General features: G+C 37.1%; 1 long non-coding RNA gene and 1 pseudogene across 2 annotated transcripts; one reads left to right on the forward strand and one right to left on the reverse strand.

Annotated features, from left to right (window-relative positions):
* Nucleotides 1-1385: 1385 nt before the first annotated feature.
* Nucleotides 1386-2776, forward strand: LOC145109694 (cyclin-dependent kinase G-2 pseudogene; annotated as a pseudogene). The gene is made up of 2 exons (XR_013709151.1): nt 1386-1408; nt 1531-2776. The product of XR_013709151.1 is annotated as a cyclin-dependent kinase G-2 pseudogene (transcript).
* A 224-nt stretch (nt 2777-3000) lies between these two features.
* Nucleotides 3001-4316, reverse strand: LOC145109702 (uncharacterized). The gene is made up of 3 exons (XR_013709155.1): nt 4142-4316; nt 3419-3533; nt 3001-3327 (listed from the first exon to the last, which is right to left on the reverse strand). It is a non-coding gene; the product is annotated as an uncharacterized LOC145109702 (long non-coding RNA).
* Between the last annotated feature and the right edge of the window lie 18252 nt (nt 4317-22568).

A 22568-nucleotide genomic window follows, 5' to 3' on the forward strand; every position in this document is an offset into this window, starting at 1 on the left:
TTCTCGCTTCTTCTACTCACGGCCGAGAGCAAGAAACAAACACATCCACACATACTTCACTTTTATACACTCCCAAATCTCTCAAAGAACACTCCTCTTTCCATCAAAAATTTCGAGATCTTGGACATTTCAAGGAGGTTCTTCCATAAGAATCATCATCTTTGGTAAGTTGTTGTTTGGATCCATGACCTAGTTTCCTTATTTCATCAAAAACCTCTTCCTAACTCATGCAATTTTCGTGATCTACTCCTTAGAAGCTATCTAAACCAAAGTCCTCTCAAGAAGCTTGCTAGGGCCGAAAATAACATCAATCTCTTCCATTTCTTTCTCCAAAACCGAACCGACAAATCCAAGGTGAGTTCATACCCCATTGTTTTTGGTTTTTACTTGTTTTTGGGGGAGAATACAAGTACTATGTGTTGATCTATGTGTGTATGCTTGTTATATGTGATTTCTTTGGTTTATGTTGTGAAAATATGATATTATTTGCTAAATTTTGAAATATATGGCTAAAGTGTGAAGAATACATAAACAATGTACATAATAAACAACTTACTTCAAAGATCTAAGGATCTTTAGGTTCAAGAAGTGAAAACAAAGTCAAAATCCTTATAAGTGTCATTTTTGCAAAAATAATAAAAGTTTGGGTAAAATATGATATTTTCGGTTTTATAAGGACAAAATGGTACTATTTACATAGAAATCTAAATTTTATGAAAATAACACTTGTCTAGGGGTCAAAAATATAAATTTTAGCTTAATGGGCTTTAAATTTGGGCCTTACGAGTTTTGGGCCCAAGGTTGCGAAAAATAAAGTATTTGAGGGGCTGAAATGGAAAATTTAACAAACTATTAGTTTGAAACGTGAATAAAACTGTTTTAAGGGCAGAAAATGACTTTGATGTAAAAATTGGACTAAAAATGCAGAGTTTTCGACTTTGGGGTCAAAATTGTAAAACTTACGGAAATTGAGCCAAAAGTGTAAACTTTTTTCAACTAAGGGCTGGAAATGGAAAATACAATAGTTTTGGGCTGAATTTATTATTTCAAATAAAGTTTGGGTCTAAGACGTCAAGAAAAACGGTTTAAGGACCAAAAATGTCAATTTTCATAAAATGGGACTAAAAGTGTCATTTTTATAGATAAAGCTGAAATGGTCAAACTAAATGTTTTTGGGCCAATTAGACGAATATTAAATTTTTGGGTTAAAAATATTAAGTTTATAACGCATGGTTTTAAATATATATATATATATATATATATATATATATATATATATATATATATATATATATATATATATATATATATATATATGGGAAAAGTGAATATACCCTTAAAGGTATATAAGATAGGTACCCGAAAAATTAAAACTATGTCGTTTGATTAAGGAGTATGATTTATCTCGGTACCTGATTCTTTCTTTATTTACTTCGTCCCTAACATGTCTTTCTTGATTCTTTGCCAAAAATTGATTCTTTCTTATTTCATATAACTAATTCCAGAACATCGGTTCTTGATTAATCTCAGGAACATTTTTTTGTTTTATTTCTCAGGTTCAAGGCATCTCCCGTCAATGACCATGGTTCCATTGAATGGGTTCACCATCTACCTTATTTCACGACCATGGCTTGTCCGTAAAGATGTTTACTTTGTACCATCGGTTGCTTCAGTCGCTCTTGGGTTGTGGAGTGGAAATTTCATGAAATTCTTAATCAAAGAAGAAAGTGGAATCAAAGCTTTATCTCTCAAAGACCTAAAGATGAATGGATTAGATAGAGACACTTAATATTATATGTTTGATCAATTGACTTCTAAAGTGGCTGGTATCGTGCCTTCTAGTACTAAACCTGGAGATTTCAATAAAGCATTATGGCTTGATTCAGTAGGTGTAATTTGGGTGAAATTATTGTTTTGATATAGGGGAATTATGAAAGTTTAACTTGCACCCACCAGGTGTTTGACATAATGCCAACAAGATGAATGAGGAATGCATTTTGGAGACCTTATAGGGGTACTTCCGTCTTTCAGTTTTATTTCATTTCAATGTTTATCAGAAGTCCTTTTATCCTTTTGTTGTTGCTATCATTCAAAAAAGGCAAACAATACATGGATCAAAAACTCAAAAGATACATAGAAAAAACAAAGAAACCATTTAGTAAAAGTGATGTTTGACGTCTAATGATCCAACTTCGTCAAGGTTTATCTTTTCTTCATGACAATTGAGTGATTCATAAAGATTCAAAGACGTCAAACTTGGTTTTGGAGAAAAATGGTGATTTAAAGATTTGTGATTTCGGTATGTCAAGACAATACGAGAATCCATTGAAGACGTATACTGTGTTAATGGTGACACTTTGGTACACGACACTTGAGGTTTTGCTAGGGATGAAACATAACACAACTGCCATTGACATGAGGTTTCCGGGTTGTATAATGGGGGAGTTGTTGTCAAAGAAGCTGTTTTTTATGGGAATAGGGAGATAGAGCAGATTGATAAGATTTTTAAGACACTTGGGACACCGAATGAGAAGATATGGCATAAGTATTCAAAGTTGACAGGGGTAAAACTGTCTTTTGTGAAGCAGAATTGTAATAATTCATTTCTACTCTGGTTAAAGTCGGATTGGAGTAGGAACTTGGAAGGGGAATAAGGGGTGTTTTAGGTTTTAATATGTTGATTCTTCATTTGGTTCATATGGTTCTTTTGTACATTGTAATTCTATTTGTAATTGGATGCATTTTGTAATCTTATTAATCAAATTCATTTATGTCAGCTGTTTTTTGTTATTTTATTTTATAGTAGCCAACAGTATTAATCAAAATCATTTCTGGCATTTCAAGATATAGTCCCATAAACAACATATTCAATAAGCTAAAAAGCACCAACTATTACGACAAATAAACCAACAATCAAATGGCATAAATCAATAAAACTATGTTTCTGTTTCTCACATTAACCCAACAAACATATATTTGAAATCAAAGAGCAAAAAAACATACAAAGATTATCACGAATTCCATAGTTTACAAACTCCTTCATTGCACCAACAACTATAATTGTTTACAAATTTATAATAATAAAAACAAAGACAATCATTGAAAAAGCTTTCTCCATAATCTTGTTAATTAAGAAGTCTTTATGAAGAAAACTCAACTTGAAAAAGGTCTTATTACAGGTGATAAGATTTTTTAAAGTTTGCTGATTTTAAAAAAACTTGTTATTATGAATGCTTTGATGGTGATGGTGAGCATGTGTTGCTTTCACAGTATCTACATTCATCCAAGTCTTCTGTCATTGGTGAATATTGCAATAACAGTTCATCCCTGACATCAAAAAACCAAATTTTTTTTATCAAATTCGAGTTTCATTCATTCTTTCTTGATGATAAAACAAATAGAGTGAGAGATTGTTTACCTTAGATAAAACATGTTGTTAGATCTTGTTGGATGTCAGATCTTGCTGGAGAATCCATCAAGTTTTAAGGAAGGGAGTCTCCTACTGATAGCCCATTTAAGCTGGAAGCCATTATCTACACAATATATCCCACAATATCTTAGTTACACTCCATTATTTTCCTTATCAAATAGATGATATAATGAATGACAATTTCAATGTTTTTTTGTCACCTAAATAAGAAAAGGATCATCAATTATAGATACAGAATAATAACAACTGCATCATCTCCTACAGTTGAGATATTATTTCACAGATCCAATAGCCAAATAGTTAACAGCCTAGGCTTTAGTTCAGCTTCCATAGCAAAGCACCAAAGTCATTTTCATTTATTAAATAGTTGAAGTCGCCAAATTTGGATAAGTAATTGTGGGTGGGGGATGTAATTGATATAGCCATGAGAATCCAAGTATATCATCGATCATTTTTCCCAAGATGCTTAAAAGGTTCATTCATCGAATTCATCTACTTTACCCCCAAATTCTAGTAAGTTTATTCTGATATACTAGAAAAGATGGTAAATCCAGTCATATTTGCAAGTGACGACCCGATTAAAACTTTGCGGGACAAGATTTAAGGTGTACGATCTCACACAATCGTGAATATAGGTCACAAATCAGACATTATTCACCTGATCCTCATAATCCGTCCGAATTTCATGCCTTTAAAATATAAACAACTTACCTCGCTGAGATAACATCTATGAGAATGAAGATTGTCGACGTAAACCTCATCTTCAGGATCCGTACTCCGTTTTCTACTTAGAGAAGCTGATGTGGATGATGATGGAGAAGCAGTCACAGAGGAAGATACATTTACACGATCAGAGAGGCAAATGGGAAAAGCTTGTGAAGTTAGTTTCTATTAAAACGCCGTAGTTTAATATTTGGGTACTTAATATTATATACCTCAAGGGTATATTCACTTTTCTATATATATATATATATATATATATATATATATATATATATATATATATAACCAAGCTTCGTTATAAATCAAACGTCAAAACATTTTAACACTTCGAATAAACATCTCACCTACAAAAAATAGCTACATTATGAACTTAAGATCAATAAATTTTAAATGATTCAATGGTTGGGCTCAAATATCTTCTATTCATTCTATTGGGCATTTATGGCCCAATATCATGATTATTGGGCCCAATATAATCACACATGTTTATTGGGCTTCCGGTGACCCAATTACATACCCAGTTGGCCTTTATCAGCTTTAACATGCTATTGGGCCTTAATGGTCCACTTGTTATGCTAATAAGACCTTAAACGTTCATAATATGCTTAATGGGCTATAACGTGTCCGTAGCATACTCGACAACCTGTAATAACATACAAAGTTAGTGGGCCTCCGTAGTCCTCCTCTCTTCGTCTGTTAGGCTTACCTTTATTCAAGTAAACATAAATCGGGTTGTAAAACAATGTTATTCAATTTCTTTTGGATTAGTGAGAAATAACGGGCAAAACCAATAAGTTTCGGTCGTAGTCTGTAGTTATAATCAAAGTCTCCTGGAGGGAGAGAGAGAGAGAGAGAGAGTGTGTGTGTATAGATCTATACGGGGGTGACTCCCCCACACCTAAGATGTTCGCTATAGTTAGACTCGGCCAGTCTAGGGTGACAAAATCTTAATTCAAGACCGGCATTCGCTAGAATGCCAAGACAGGAGATTTAGTCATTATTATGCATGGTTATAACGACTCACATAGAGATCCATTACCATCCAAGTAATAATTGGGAAATCATGTTCATATGCTGTGACGATACAATAATACAAAACTATCATATTATTTATATCGGAAAACATCGGGTTTTCCGAGGGAACAAAATTATTCACTTTTACTTACAACAACTATAATACAAGAAACTATTATGAAAAACATTTCACTTTTACATGTTTTGAAATCATTCACACATATACTTATGGATCATCACACCTTTTTCGTAAACAATTTCTGTTTCAGAAAATATCGGATTTTCTGGGTTTTACAAACAATACAAAACATTTTCATATCAAACCTACTAATGAACTTACCAACATTATATATGTTGACCGTTTTCAAAATAACTTGTGTTCTCAGGTAACCGTTAGAATGAAGAATTATCAAGCGTGTGTCTGAATGTCTTTTGTGTGATGTCATTTGATAAACAATTTATGTTTGGGATTATGTAATGTAAACAATGTACTTGATGTGAACAATGACGGTTGTAATGTATTAATGCATGGTGATGTTTATGTTATGTTTCATGAATATTCATTGTGATGATATTTCAATTTAAGTCACACGAGCCCTCGGACGTTTCCGCCGTCTGGTTCGGGGGTGTGACAAAACTCTTCTTCATCTCCTATTTGTAATTTATTTTTAAGTTATCCCTTTAATATTCTCGAAATTAACTCCTATATTTTCAGGAATGACTTGGGGGGAATTGTTAGGGCCAGGAACCTCAAAGCATTCATGAACCTCAAACCTCATCAGATATTCAGGATCCTCAACTATCTCAAGATTACCATTATTTTTATTTACTAAGATTTATAACGTTTATTTTTTGTTCTTAATTAACACATGTGCATAAATAGTCAAGAGAAGACTTATTCTCAACAGAGAGTCGTCTCAACTATGCTAAAGACCGGGAATACCAAGTCAAACAACGTTTACAAAGTTGGTAATAGAGGATCCCGAGAATATTGGACATCTTGTTGGCTAGTTTAGACTATAAATTGACACATGTATCTCACACACGACAGACTCTACCTACTCTTAGCTTACTCTACGAACTTTTTCAATTGTTATTACTGAAATACTCTCTGTAATCATCATTTTATATTAATAACTTTATCAAGACAGGTGATCATTATCACCTCCCAAGGTTTTTTGCCGGAGATCCTAGCAAGGATCAAGGGTTTCCTTGTAAACATTTGTGTCCTTCTCTTTACCTTTCTCTATTGCACAATTAGAACATCACAGCCTCTCATTCAATTTGGTTGATTTATACTTGTGTAATTTTTGACCAAAATATTATTCTGTTAGTTATTTTATGGTATGCTTATGTTTATGATTCTATTAGATACCTTCCTAATGAACTCTTTGCCTGCTCTTGTGCTTTTCTGACTCGGGTGCGAGTCAGTTCTTTGTATCTCGGTCCTTCAGTAGGAGTTTTGATATGACTCTTGGAGAGTTGGAGTGCCTGTTGTGGGTTTCTATTGCTAACGAAAATGAGGTTCCTGCATCAAGCGTTTATCAGGGTTGTGTCTTGTAGATTTTTGGGGTGCCTTTCCGATTGATATGATTCTTATCCCCATGGGGGAAGTGTGCGTGATAGTAGGGATGGATTGGCTAAGCAGGTTTGGGGCTATGATTGACTGTGAGTGTCAACGGGTGGTATTTCAAACCCCATGTTTGGGAGAACTGGTTATTTATGGAGAGGGTACCAGGCTTTGGTCAGCCTTTTGTTCTGTTGCCAGGGCTCGACAGTATATTCACCATGGTTCTATGGTTATCTTGCGTATGTGGTTGATACTCGAGCTGGAAAGTAGGTGTCGGTTTCAGATGTGCCTGTTGTTAGAGAATTTCCAGATGTGTTCCCGGAGGAGTTGCCCGGTGTGCCTCCTGAGAGGCAGGTTGAGTTTAGGATCGATTTTTGGTTCCACGTGCAGCCCCGATTGCTCAGGCGTTGTACCAATTGGCACCACCTGAGATGTTGGATTTGTTCTCACAGCTTTAAGAGCTATTGGGCAAGCAGTTTATTAGACCGAGGAGTTCACCGTGGGGAGCACTGATTTTTTTTTGACAAGAAGAAGGATGGTTCACACCGAATGTGAATTGATTATTGGGAGTTGAACAAGTTGAAGATGAAGGACCGTTACCCACTTCCACGAATTAATGACCTCGTCGATCATTTGTAGGGTACATCTTGGTTCTCCAAGTTCGATTTGGCTCACCAAGTTGAAGATGAAGAACCGTTACCCATACTCTTTATGGTCTTTACAACTTCGTAGAGATGTCATTTTGGCTCACCAATACGCCTGTGACATTTATGGATTTGATGAATCGGGTATGCAGGACAATGCTCGATCGATCAGTCATTGTTTTCATTGATGATATCTTGGTGTATTCCAAGACCATGGAGCAACATAAGGAGCACCTTCGAGAGCTTCTGAGTGTTTTAAGGCGAGAACGGTTGTATGCCATGTTCTCGAAGTGAGAGTTTTGGTTACGAGAGGTCTCGTTCTTGGGGAAACTTGTTAACCAGAATGGGATTTTGGTTGATCCGGCCAAGATTGAGGTCGTGATGCAGTGGGAGGTTCCAAAGTCTCCCTCGGATATCAGGAGTTTCTTGGGATTAGCAAGGTATTATTGGAGACTTATTCATGACTTCCCAAGATTGTCTGACGAGGAAGAGCATGGATTTCCACTAGGGGCTTGAGCAGCAGGTTGCATCTAAGACACTGAGACAGAAGTTATGTGAGGCCCCAGTGTTGACCCTCCCTGAGGGTGTTGAGGATTTTGTGGTATTTTGTGATGCATCCATCACCGACCTAAGGGTAGTTCTTATGCAACAAGGTACGGTTATTATTTATGCTTATCAACAGTTAAAGACGCATGAGGCTCATTATTCGACTCATGATTTGGAGTTGGGAGCAGTGGTACTTGCTCTCAAGGTTTGGCAGCATTATTTGTATGGGGTCCGGTGTACTATCTACACTGATCATAAGAGTTTGAGATATCTCAGGGATCAGCCGAATCTGAACATGAGACAACATAGGTGGCTTGACGTGGTCAAGGATTATGACAACGAGATTTTGTATCACGCAGGTAAATGAAATGTGACCGTTGATGCTTTGAGCCACAAGACGGCTAGTCCTACTATTGAGAGCCTATGTATGAGGATTTCGATTGATTCACCATTGTTGGATTTGATTAGAGAGGCTCGGGATGGGGGAGTCAAGAAGGAGAATTAGAAATAGGAGAGACTCATGGGTAAGATTAATAGGTTTATTATTTACATTCGGGGATTATTCAACCGGTATGGTCGGGTATGGGTGCCAAAATTTGGTGGGATCAGGCAGACTATACTGTAGGAGGCACACAAGTCTAGGTTTTCGATACACCCTGGAGCCACCAACATGTATCGGGATTTGAGACATAGTTACTGGTGGTCGTGCATGAAGAAAGAAATAGCATGCTATTTCAAGAGGTGCTTGGCCTGCCGGATGGTCAAGGCCGAGAACTAGATGCCTCATGGCATGCTGAAGTCGTTGGAGGTTCCCATATGGAAAAAGGAACTTATTGTTGGGTTTTGAGCATTCTAACACTCCTATGGTGTACAAGCAACCCTATAAACCTTGGATCTATGTTTTCTCTATTATACATGCAAATATTAACTATTCCAAGGTTTCATCCTAACTAGCATATAATGAAGCACCTATACTACAAAGTTCTAGTTAGATGACATACCTTTTGATGTAGCTTGATGTCTTCAAGCTTTAAAAGCTTAGCCCCAATAGTGTGGAAGCCTCAAATGGAATCACAAATCACCAAAACACCTTAGAAGAACTTGAGAGAATATGTATGCACACTAAAATCGGCCCACTCTTATTTTCACACACTTGTGCCAATTTTGTGAGCCAAGGACCCCTTTATATATTATGGAGGATTAGGGTTACATCCATGTAAACCGTAATACTCATGACCTTTCATTTACATAGGATCCATGGGTTAAAAGCTCCATGGACCATCCATGAAAGCTTAGCCCAACCTAAATGAACTTGGCCCATTCCATATATATAAGAGTCCATATTTAATTAGTTCTTTTTGATCACTTAATTAATTCTAAATTAATTCTTGATCAATACTAATTAAATAATATGATTCCATATTAATATATTAGAACTTATAATATATTAATATAAATCATAAATATACTATTCTCAAAAGACTATCCATATAAATTGTGCCGGTGAAGTGCAACCCAAATGGACCATGGCCGGTCGGGTCAAGTACATACCAAATATAGTTATGGACTTAGACATTAATCCAACAGTCTCCCACTTGGATAAGTCTAAAACTATTATTGAGTATGACTTCAAAACCTAACTGGCAATCGTAGCTCTTAAAGCCGCTGTCGAACTCTGACCTTGTCAATGACTTGTCCATTAGATAAGGGCTCATATATTCCTCCATTCTAGATATCATATGGACTGAGACATGGATTATAATCATTCTCTCTGTCCATTTGTTGTTTCCCGATTTTCGATTCATGATGACTGACTGATTGAACAAATCAAATCAGTCCTGGCTTGGCCAAGCACTCACATGTGTCATCGCTAAATCATCGAGGGGCCCACAGATATCGCTTTTATCCCCAAGGTAAAAGGAATGGATAAACTTCGACTCATATGGCTTGTTCTACTACTTGTTGAATCATACACAAAGGCACGTTTTATAACATCGAGTTACCAATGCGTTTTCGTGAAATCAATGTATAACCAACTCATAGTAACAAGTCATATCTCTAGGTTTTAAGAATATAAGATATTATCGTCTCATGATCACTCGTGATAAAATCCATGAAGTGATTCAAATGAGCGCGGGTTGAATCCAATACTCAGAACTTATGAGCACTCATGAGTGTTGTAGCACCACTTTGTCCACCAACTTGGACCTCTACAAACCAACCCATGACAGTCTTGATTCATATCTACTTCCAACATATGACCGACTGTGGATGGTTTGAATAACTTAATCATTCAGGAAGACCGACTTAGTTATTCTGGAAGTCAAAACATGCAAATTGAAACACAAGAATAAATGAATCAAATATGGTATCAAACCCAATGAATATAAATAAACACTTTTATTTATCACCATACTGATTACTCATTATTCATGGTTTCGGTTTTATCAACTTTATACTTGAATTAAAAACACTAGTTGTCCCATGCTCCAAGCATGTACACTATGTTTTTCTTAAACAATAGTTTTGCCATACACCAAGTATGCACTCTATGTTTGTCTATGATCCTTACTATGTGAAATAAACCAATTGAACATAATTTCAATGATTCTAATTTCACACTCCCAAATCCTTATCGAAAAATGTGAGAATTTCAAATTCCTATCATTTATCGAAATCTGTTTAGATTTTAAACTTATATGCACTGACCCTCCTGTAATGAATATGTACAAAGTCACAAAGACTTGTCAACAGTCATTATAAGGTATTCCAATGGAGATCAACTCCATTGAAACTAAGTCTCATATTCAAAGTACATTGCTTTGGACATGCTTCTTGCATTAAGTTTTCTAATCTTACACAGATAACTTCCACCTATGGAGACAACTCCATATTCTCATTTTGACTATCACTTCTGAATAAGAGATGCCTTTTTTCAGAATATGTCAATATGGTCCTTCCAAAATTAGCACTATACTTCCAACTGTCCTTGAGCGACCAATCTTTGGTAAACCTCAGATTGTCCTCGACAATTGCTTAATCATTTTAGTCATATCCAATTCTAGACCTTTTCCCTTCTTAATGCCTCTAGGCATTTGGAAAAATTTAGAAATGAAAAATATTATAGCACATGCAATCGATCCTGTACCCAAAGAAAATGGTACACGATTCATGATGTCTCACATAAAGACATGATTCTAGACCAGTCTTTTGCTACAATATTTTTATTTGCCATGTTTTCAAAATTTGACTATGAAGAGGGATGTCGTAATCATAATCGAATTTTAAGAACGCAATATATAGAATTTCCTTAAGTTGAACCAATCCAACATGAAATTCATATATATATTCTTGACTAAAGATGATTAAGGTCTCAATCTAAGCCTTTAGAACTGAAATGAAGTATATCCTCTCCCTTAATTATAGCAAAACAACTTTTTCAATCCCTGCAGCCTCACGAATTGAAACTTTTTTTTTCTATAATTAACATTGCTAACTTGCAACACTAACAATAATTATCATGCTCCCACTAACATGATGATTATTAGCATAACACTTATGCTCCCACTAGCTTTGACATGTACTCAGAAATCAGCTGGACTTCTAGAAATCAATACTTTATTGACTTTCTTACCAAAGTTCAGATTTCGGATACGGGATGCTCTGATAAAACTTTATCAAAATCATACACCTTTCCTTAGATAGCATGCATGTGTGTCTAAACAATTTCAGAACTATGAAAAGGGATGCTGTAATCATAGTCTCAATTGTTTAGACCTTTTGCCATCTGCTTCAAATCTACTTGGTGGAAGTGTTTCCTCACCATCATTTTCATGAATCAGAGAGAAACCTTATGACCCTTAGATTTTATGGTGTATGTGTTATTATCCATGTGAATCGTCAAAACCATAGTCATAAGACAAGGATAATGACAAATCCAAACTCATATGGACTGAACTTATGCAATCTTAACTTCTTGCCACCTGGCAGTACAGGGCCTGCCATTGCTTCCAAGTTGTTATGCAACCAACTGAGAACTCTAAGAACTCATATGCAAAGCCAACTTTAACTGGAATGGGCACAGAAATAGAAATATGTCAACACGATAGGTTATAAACCTCACGTCGTGTTCTAGTGTTAAACTATAGGTTTTTTTATTATTATTATTCTTGATTAGATCTTGAAATTCTTTTCAGGATCTTTAAGACTCCCACTGTCCTCTTGACATATAAGACTATCTTGCCAAATATTCAAGAGATAGTTTGGATTCTTTATCAAGACAAACACTTCACACAATTGGCCTTAGTTGGTCTTTGTTTATCCAAAACATCACAACTTACCAATTTCAAATGTACAAGAGTAGGACACTTTTACTCTTACATTTGACAAGTGTTAATAATCCTTCTTTAAGATGTGTCACTCAAATTACAATCTTGGAGTATGACTCTAAGAATTGTTTTGGAACTAGGTATGACTCATCTTCTTGATTTAACCATTTCAACAATTCATGACTCCTCTTCTTAGCCATAAAAATGCACTAAGATGTCCTTAGAAGACCAATTATGATATGGTTATTTAATCATTAAGATGATCACAAAACATGATACTAAAGTACTCTCCCATATTTTCAGATTTGAGAAACTTTTATCTTTCTGCCTAATTTTATTCTTCTCTTTCGTTCTGCCATACATCGAGACTTTTCCAATGCCTCAGAATTATACTTAAACTTATAAGTATAACCATATTTACTAAACTTTAGTAAATCATGACGAATAGTCTTATCGATCTTTGTGGTGGACTTGACCAGTGCACAAGAATGTGTACTCGATCCCTTTAGTCATTTACTTGACTCACATATACATGTGAACAAGGAATTAGTCTTAATTTTCGAAAGCTGAAAGTTCTCATTCATCATACTATACAACTTGCATGATTCCAAGTTTCGGTCCAATTGAAACTTGGGTGATGAGAAACTTTCCTTATTTGGTAAATTTAGACACTACCACAAATGAAAGAATCAAATCCATTTTCCAATATTGCTATCAATGGAAACATGTAAACAACAATTTTTCACAAATGCCATTGTAAGGATACTTAAAATAAATAAATCAAAACTGTTTTTTATTTTAAAACTTCCGGAAAAACTTATCCTTACAATGCAAATGCATATGAAAAACTTGTTGTTATCTATTACTAAGCAATATATCATAACTCCTAAGCAACAGCTCAAAATTCTGATCACCGAACCATGCGATCGAAAACCATCTTCACGATCAGAATGAGCATATACTTCCTTTAAGTTTCTTCACTTTTCTTTGATTCTTAAAACATCAACATGTGACCAAGTCACATCATGTAATAAGAATCTCAGAATAGAAACTTAATAGAGTTAGATAGTGAACTTTACCTGAAGCAGAGTCAAACTTCTTGACTTGATCAACCTTATGATCTTTCAGGTAAATAGGCAGCTTCGCAATCAATGCCCCTTCCTTTGGTAAGAGAAACATATACTCACTGGGAATGGTACATGGGACTATCACAGACTTAGCCTTTCTCTTTACCATTTGGTCAACCTAGTTGATTATGGTCAAACCCTTTCTTTTGGATGAGAAGACTTTTCTAGATATCCAATGTTACCATTGTCAATGTCCATTGGGAAGTTGATCTCCTAATCAATTTGCTTTACTAGTCCTCAAATCATTGCTGACCAAGCAAATAGATAAGATCATTAAGGGTCATGTCATAGTCTGTTTCATAGTAGTCCCAAAGGAACTCCCTAAGTGACTTAGAAAGTGATTGAACATCCAACCTTCTTAAGACTTTGACACCCAACTCTCCCGACTTGTCAATATGTGACTTCATCTCCAAGATGCGATCACACATAGACCTTGCTTGCCAATAGGGATTGAGTGACCTTTGAACTTGTGGGTTAGGGAGAATAATTGGAGGAGGTGGAGGAAGTAAAGTTCCAAGAGATTTGGGAAGATCATAGATGTGTGAGCTAGACATTTTTTGGGAGATATTCAAGATAGTTGATCTAAAGTCCTTAATATAACACCTAATATGAAATATTAAGGCTAGGATCCAACAACCTATTTATAACTGGAAGAGGGATGCCGTAATCCGAGTTATAAAATAGTTGAATGTAGGTAAATAACGATTTACCAATTTCCACCATGAAAAACGAAATAATTTAATTAGGTTTTTTACTTGGATTTGAAACTCCTAGATCTTTTGAGATTCATTGAACTTTTCAATGGCATGTTTCAATCTCGAGTGTGCCCTTCAGGTTTTGTGACTGCGATGCCGAGGATCACAAAACAAGGTGTGAAGTAACCATGCAAATATACTTGGTACCCTTAATATTTACCCCTCAATCGATGTGCCGGTTAACCACACGAGCTCCACCGATACTATGATAAATATTAAGTTACCCTTTGCCTACTTTGTTAAATCCAGGTTAGTGTGCCGGTTAACCACACACGCTCCACTAACGGTTTAAACAAAGTGCAAAGTGTAATTTCATGGATTAGCACCTTATTCATATTTTCCTAAGTAACTAAGATTGGGAATTAATAAAAGGTTTAGTTACTTAGTATTAATCATTAATACTTTTAATGAAGGGAGAATTATAGTCCTTGTCCTACCTGTTCGGCTAACGACCCTCCACCAGTCAAGGAAGCGGTGGGTGAGAGTGGACACCCATTAAACTGCCATTTTATAGGCAGTAACCTTATACCCCCAATATAGACCGGCTTCGTGAATGAGGCCTACTAATGGTAAGACGACTTGCTCTTATACATATAATATATTAAACTTTTAATATTATAATAGTATAAGGGTGTATTTTAGCCATTTAAAATACTTGGTGGTTTAATCTATTAATTAAACTAAACTTTTAATTTAATTAAACTCAAACCATATATTTATGGATTAATACTACTCTTTTAATTAAACGCTTTAATTAACTATTAATAAAGTTCATAAGAGTTAATTTGAACTATTCAACAAATCATCATAATTCCAATTATTAAACTCAAAATTAAAACCATTTAATTAATTGTTTAAGTTATGAACCCAAGAGTTTTAGAATTCAATTCTTTTTTTCATAAAAAACTTTTCTCAAATTCCAAAACTTGAGCGCAAGTTTTGTTATTCTTGAAAACCTTTGGATTCCATAACTTATGGAATTAATGGTGTTTTATGATGAAATTATCCATGTTCCATAACTTAAGAACAAGTTACGCAATTCTTTAAAACATTAACACCAAATTTTGTAACTCAATAAAAACTTTGAATAAAATTTTTTTTTTTAAAAAAAAAAACTTTCATATCCATAACTTATGGAAGTTTCAAAAACCCTTAAGATCACAACTTTAAAAAAAAAAAACCTTTTGAGCTCCAAAATTTTATGACAAAATATGTAACTCCTTAAAACATTTAGATCAAACTTTTAAAACTAATAAAATAATCATATCATTTTATCTTTTACTAAATTTGACCTAATTCAACTCATATAGCAAATGATTCAAATTTTACAAATAATTCGTTTTTCACAAAACAAGTAATTATCTTAAAATTTGACAAACGTCATGTTTTTTTTTCCTTTTTTTTCCAACTTGAAAATAAAACATTTGCATCAATATAACAGAAAACAACCCATGACTCTGATACCACTGTTGGGTTTTGAGCATTCTAACACTCCTATGGTGTACATGCAACCCTATAAACCTTGGATCTATGTTTTCTCTATTATACATGCAAATATTAACTATTCCAAGGTTTCATCCTAACTAGCATATAATGAAGCACCTATACTACAAAGTTCTAGTTAGATGACATACCTTTTGATGTAGCTTGATGTCTTCAAGCTTTAAGAGCTTAGCCCCAATAGTGTGGAAGCCTCAAATGGAATCACAAATCACCAAAACACCTTGGAAGAACTTGAGAGAATATGTATGCACACTAAAATCGGCCCACTCTTATTTTTCACACACTTGTGCCAATTTTGTGAGCCAAGGACCCCTTTATATATTATGGAGGATTAGGGTTACATCCATGTAAACCGTAATACCCATGACCTTTCATTTACATAGGATCCATGGGTTAAAAGCTCCATGGACCATCCATGAAAGCTTAGTCCAGCCTAAATGAACTTGGCCCATTCCATATATATAAGAGTCCATATTTAATTAGTTCTTTTTGATCACTTAATTAATTCTAAATTAATTCTTGATCAATACTAATTAAATAATATGATTCCATATTAATATATTAGAAGTTATAATATATTAATATAAATCATAAATATACTATTCTCAAAAGACTATCCATATAAATTGTGCCGGTGAAGTGCAACCCAAATGGACCATGCCGGGTCGGGTCAAGTACATACCAAATATAGTTATGGACTTAGACATTAATCCAACACTTATTACTATGCATTTCATCACCAAGTTACCTTGGTCGGCTAAGGCATTTGACATGATATGAGTTATAGTGGATCGTGTGACCAAGAGCGCCCACTTTCTAGCCATTCGAAAGAGCTCATCGACCGAGAAATTGGCCGATTTACATGTGCGCGAGATTGTTGCTCGACATGGTATTCCACTCTCCATTGTATCTGATGAAGACGTTCGGTTCACATATCATTTTTGGAAGATGTTCCACGAGGAATTGGGTGAGGTTGCATCTTAACACTGCTTATCATCTTCAGACTGACGGTCAGAGTGAGTGGATCATTCATACATTTGAGGACATGTTAAAAGCTTGTGTTGTAGATTTTGGTGGGAGTTGGGACTCCTACCTTCCCTTAGCTGATTTTTCATATAACAACAGCTATCAATATAGTATTGGTGTGCCGCCATCCGAGCTCCTTTATGGGAGGAAGTGACGTACCCTATTTTGTTAGGGGGAGATTGGTCATATAGTCATGGGAAGGACGGAGCTAGTCCTTCATACGATAGAGCTTATTCAGCAGATTAGGTAGAGACTGCAAACAACTAAGAGTCGGAAAAGATTTATGTCGACAAGTGTTGGTCTAAGTTGGAGTTCCAGGTCGGCGACGTGGTTTTGCTGAAGGTATCACCCTGGAAGTGTGTAATTCACTTCAACAAGAGGGGCAAGTTGGGGCTTAGGTATATTGGGCCATCTTGATTGATTGCCAGGGTTGGCAAGGTAGCTTACGTGCTGGATTTTATTGAGGAGCTCAATCAGATTCATAACACCTTCCATGAGTCTTAGCTTTGAAAGTGTGTGACTAATGATTCAGAATTTTTTCCTTTGGATTATATTTAGGTTGATGATCGCCTGAATTTTGTTTAGAGACCAATGGCTATCTTGGATCGGAAGATGAAGGCCTTGCACAACAAGGTGGTACCTTTGGTCAAGGTCCAGTGGCAACATCAGAAGGGTTCCAAATGGACATGGGAAGCTGAGGTAGAGATGTGGGAGCATTAGCCTAAATTATTTATAGCAGCGGACTTCGAGGACGGAGTCTAACTCAAGTGGGGGAGAATTATAACATTCATAATTCATGTAAGTTACATTTCTAATCCGTATGTGTGAGAATTGGTTACAAATTGGCCCATAATGACCTTTTTGTTATTTTTCGGCAAGGCGTGCGTATGTTGGTCGTACATTGCATAAGTAGGGCATACATGGCAGAATACCAAACCCTAATTTTTAGGGTTTGGACCCTATTTAAATATCCTTAACCTAAGGCGTCTTTCTTTCATTAGCTTCCTGCCCCATTTTGACGCTTTTGCAAACCCTAATCCATTTGAGAGCATCTTTGATCCATTTTTGTATGTGTTTTGGTGAACTTGAAGGAGGATGAAAGAAGAACAGACCATCCTAGAAGAATGGAGCACTTTGGATCCAGAATCACATCATAATTTGACACTATTTTAAGGTAAAATGCTCTGAACTTGATGAAGTATTGATTAGATCTATTTTAACCATGGATTTATGTTCCCTTTGGTCCCATAGTATGAGTATGGGTTACTCTAACTCATATAAGCTTTCCTTTCCGACTTTTTGGAGTGTTAAGAAGCATAAAAATGTAATCTTGGGCATTAGTTTCCTTCCATGCATGAGCCACGATGTGTTAATGAGTTTAGAAGTTAGGTTTTTTCGTATTGAGCACTTAATATCAATGCAAGGAAAGGAAGTAGTTGCATACATTTAGCACACCAAATGGTACGCTGCGGGTATGCGATCAATAACATGCATCTGGCCAAGGCTCTACTACACCCCACGTTGAAGTTGAGTACGCCTAGCGTACTCAGCTGATTTGACTCGGTTGCATTTTGATTTTGACCGGGGTTTGATAAAGTTTGACCTAAGGTTGTTTTGATTATAAGTTAATTTTGGTCATTTTCCAATGAATATGTGACCGATAGAGCTGATAGTCGGAGTAGTGTCCTGTTCAGTGATCTTTTTAGACTCAAAGATGAGTTTTCCTTATTGTTCTTTTGGGTCGAAGGAACAAGTGATGTCCCGTTATATTATGTATCCTGGTATAGAGGATGTTGTTATGTCGTAGTTGTTGGGTTTTGAGCATTCTAACACTCCTAAGTGTACATGCAACCCTAAATACCTTGGATCTATGTTTTCTCTATTATACATGCAAATATGAATATTCCAAGGTATTATCCTAACTAGCATACAAAACATTGATTCATAAGGACTAATACAAGTTAGAAGACATACCTTTTGATGTAGCTTTGTTGAGAGAAAAACTTAGAGATACACTTGAACATAACGTTAGAACAAGTATATTGCGGAATAGTTAATCTCAAAGGATCTGAAAGCTCAACAATAATATTAATAAGTTAGAGTTAAATAGTTAGAGAGTTAGTTGCGGAAATGTAAAGAAATAGAAATGACGACAATTGTTATATCAAGAAAACACACAAGTTGATTCATAACAAGGAATGCATTCAAACCGAGTTAATAAGGTAGATCAAACTTGGTGATTAAGTCTCAAAGACTTGCTCCGAAGAGTGGTTATAATCAGTTATGTTCCAGTAACAAGTAAGAAGTGAAGAGTAGAAAGATAGAGAATATAGAGAAGATAACTTCAGAGAAATGTATTTAGAATAGAAGCATAAATTATCCGTATTGGATACAAGAGAATAAGTCTCTATTTATAGAAACTCAGAAATGCACTAGATTACATCTCTATACGTAGCCATGAAAGGCATACTGGATAATAGAGTGTATTACAATAAAGACAAAAGAAGTAATCTAGCTAAGTTGACTGCGGTAGCAGAGTCCGGTTGCGGTTGCTGATGAAAAGACTGACTGCGGGTGCTGAAGTGGCTGCGGTAGCAAAGTTCAAGAGGGTCACTTTCATGATTCAACAATTTCCCCCTAAGTGAAGTCTTTAACTTCGGTTCAGCTATCAAGTTTGAGAAACTTGATTAGAATCCACCAAAACTTCCTGATGTTTTCCAGCCAGGTAATTCTTCTTGAGATCTCGAACTTAACTTCTGCGGTGGTGTGCTTCGATCTTTCGACTGCGGTTCGGCAGATGTCAAGTTGTTTTCTAGTGAGGCGATGCATGGCAGTCATAGGAATGAAGTATTTAACATTATCGGTCTTCCTTTTGAATATGACTCCAAGTTCAGGAAAGTTTGTTGCGCCTAGAGATCTTTCTTGAAAGCCTTCAGTAGGCATTGGCACAGGTTCAAGAGGTGGGAGATCAAACTTCTTGAGGATGGTGGGGTAGATATCCGCATCTATCTTGGCAAAATCGCAGACAGTTTCTTTCAGAAAAGTGTTGGCCTTTTCAAGCGCAATTTTCATTTTGGGGTGCTTTTCTGATTTGTTTTGAAACACCTTGGCAATGAGGAAGATTTCTTCCGGATTCATGAAAGGAAAATCTACCTGGCTGCGGACGTAGTCATGTTCCCTTTTTGTGAGGGTGTACTGGATGTATTCAGCCTTCATAAATTTTCGGACTTTGTAGTTCTTGACAGCGGATGGTCTGTCGTTAGACCATATGTTCTCAATGGAGGAGGCATGTTTAGCCTGAAAAAGACTAAGTCTCTCAAACTCCATTGGCAGTCTCTTGTGGTCAGGAAGGCTGCGGTCGAATTGCTCAAATACTGTGAAGTACTTGGCATTTGGAGAAATTGGTACATCCCAGTACCCATCCGAGGGAGGTTCACCGAAGGTAAGGTGGGGTCGATAGTCTTCATCCAGCAACCTGCGGTGAGGATTGATCCAAGAATTTATCAGGAATTCGTCCATCATGGTATCAAAACCGCATTCTCTCCAGATAAGCTCTGCCAGTTTGGCTGCCTTCCAGTCGTGTTTTCTTTGTGCGGTGGCAGGAGAGTCTGTTGAGCTTGGAGATGACATGTTCTCCGCAAGGTTTTTGAAGTGGGGAGGAGTTTCTGGCTTGTTGGGAGTGAACTCCTTTCGAGGTGAAGTGTGAGGAGATGGAGTATGTTGAGATGGTTGCGGTGAAGGCTGTGGTGTGGGAATTTTTTCTGTGGTGATGGGCGGACTCTGATGTTGAGAAATGGATTCAGAGTGATGGACTTCCTCTTCTTCTTCTTCTTTACTTCCCCCTCTTGAGGGATGCAACGGAGGAGCTTCTAAAGCCATTGCTTAAGTCCATCAACCTTGGCACATACTTCTTGGAATTGAGCTTTTAAAGCTTCTGCCAATTGTTGATTGTTAGGTGTGGAGGAGCTGAAGAGCAGTTTGTGGATTTCCTTTGTGAGCTAGAGGATCTCTGGACCATGGAAGTTGGAGGACAGGGATTTCTGCAGTCTGTTATTTGTGGCTTGAAGAACAGAGATAGTGGACTCATAAGCAGTATGAGTCTCATCTATCAATTTCTTAGACTGGGAGGCTTGATCCGTGATGGCCGCTTGGAGATCCGTTTTGATTGCGGTCACCTCAGAGATGAGGCGTTCCGCTGCAGTCATAAATTCCTTGTGGTCCGCCTTGCGGTTGTTGTCAAGGGACCGGATTCCCATCTCTACTTTGAGAGAGATTCTTTCAGCAGTCATGCGTTCCCTTTTTTCCAGACGTTCAATACGTTCGATCAGGGACTGCGGTCCTGGAGTATCTTCAGGTTGCGGTTGAGTGGGCTTGACCGTAGCCAAAATCTGATCAACTTTGGCTTGTAGGCTTAGGAACTCTTTTCTGGAGACCGCATTCTTCTTCTTTTTCTTCTTTTCTTTAGGCTTGGAAGTTGAATGGTGGGAACCGCTGGACTCCTCTTCCTCATCAAACATCATTAAGTCATCATCTGAGGGGCTGGGCTTGTTGACCTCTTGGATATCTTCATCATCAAGACCAAAGGTGGGTGCAGAACTGACTTCGACTGCAGTACCTTCGTCTTGGGATTCACGGACTGTTGGAGTGGGAATTGGATTGGGGGTTGGAGTAGGAGGGACGTTGGAGGTACCCATGGCTGTACCTGAAGCTTGAGCTTTTAAAATTGTTTCAGCCATCTCATCCATCCAAGCTTGAATCTTTTGAATGGTGGCTACGGTACTGGCATTGCTGATGGCATTTGCCCAATACTTAGCCACAAGCTGGATTTCCTGCTCCTTTTGCTGCTGCTGCTTGATCTGTTGTTCCTTGCGGGCTTGGAATGCCCTTCTGAATGCAACATATTTCTTTTTATCTGACTCGGTTACTGGTGTGTACCGTAACCAAGAATCATTTGAATCTTCTCCGTCAAATCCTAAAAAACGCACCGAAGTGTCCTTCGGGTCCATGGATCCTAGCACATTTGTGCTCACCGTGCCTAAACCACCTGTAAAAGATGTATGCAGAGTAGGATTTCCTGAGCTTCCTCGGTCTCCTTGACCTGTGGTCAAGTGTGGCCTCGGCTCAGTTCTGGCATGGGCGGAAGAAGTGCCCTGCGGGTGGGAAGGTGTTTGTAGTGTATGGGTGACGTTCAAAAGGATGGAGCTCAACTCCTCTGGTGAAAAGAAATGCAGTCGGGAAGCCCTGGAGACCTTAGGGCGTGCACCAGTATCATCCCCTTGGGAGTGAACTGGGGGGGAGTCTCCACGATGTTGTGAATCAGACTCAGTTTCTGAGTCAGACTGGAAAATGATGGTGGTGTTGAATGGGTCTGCGGCCACCCCAAGGACTACTGGAGCCTTTTGAGAGGCTTCAGCATCGGTCCGGTCACGCATTTGGCTAGGGGAATCGGTTTTTCTTTTCTTGAGGATAGCAATCGATTTCCTATCCTCATCAGAATCACTGCTAGATGGAATTGGGGTAGGTTTGGTTTTTCTTTTCTTCGTGGGAGCGTTTTTCTTTTGGGGTTCTCTGCTTCTTGGTTGCCAACTGCTTTCTTCTTTGAGAAAGATTGGATAGTGTAGTGGCAGAGGGGACTGCGGTACCCTCAGGGTTTATAATTGCGGATATTTGAGGAAGAGGCGGGGTAGGAGGGTATGGGGCAATACCTTCCGTAGCCTCAATGTGGTCTGAAATATCAGCAGTCTCAAGACCAAGGGTTGAAAGAATGTGAGTAGGGAGTCTGCGGATTGGTCCAAAAACAGATTGATTGGAAGAGGGATTGTACCTTTTGAGATCCTTAGTGACAAAGAAATTGATGTCACTACCCATATCTAGTCCAGCGTCCGTATGTAGGTCTGATATG

This window comes from Lactuca virosa, chromosome 1, assembly GCF_052849685.1.
Source record: "Lactuca virosa cultivar CGN04683 chromosome 1, Lactuca_virosa_CGN04683_v6, whole genome shotgun sequence".
Lineage (NCBI taxonomy): Eukaryota > Viridiplantae > Streptophyta > Magnoliopsida > Asterales > Asteraceae > Lactuca > Lactuca virosa.